Source organism: Anarhichas minor, unplaced genomic scaffold, assembly GCF_050575085.1.
Source record: "Anarhichas minor isolate MPS153535 unplaced genomic scaffold, ASM5057508v1 ptg000089l, whole genome shotgun sequence".
NCBI classification, from domain to species: Eukaryota; Metazoa; Chordata; class Actinopteri; order Perciformes; family Anarhichadidae; genus Anarhichas; species Anarhichas minor.
In genome coordinates this window covers 292,501-292,857 of record NW_027466535.1, presented here as the reverse complement: position 1 = coordinate 292,857, position 357 = coordinate 292,501, and positions in this window count along the sequence as shown.

Below are 357 nucleotides of genomic sequence, written 5' to 3'. Positions count from 1 at the left end.
ACACCCGTGTTCGCTACTGGATTGGTTCTTAGCAACCATGACGTCTCCTTCCCTGATTCGTCACACTCACTATCACGTGACCCGTACCCAGAAGAAAACAAACAGGCAGGGCTACGAGTGATTCATTTCAACATGGATAACGAATGGCAAGCCTTGCTTGCTTTGTTGTCTGTACTAGCAGCTGTAGTGGAGTTAAATTTGTCATTTTACAATGCTGCTACTGCCTACAGGCGGAGGAGGCGAGCTATTCTTCGAGCGATGAGCGACAATTCTCGAGTCCAGAGGCGTTATCAGCCGTACATGGAGCGCCGGTTTTGGGTGAGGCCAGGAAGAACGAGCGCCTGGTGGAATAATTTC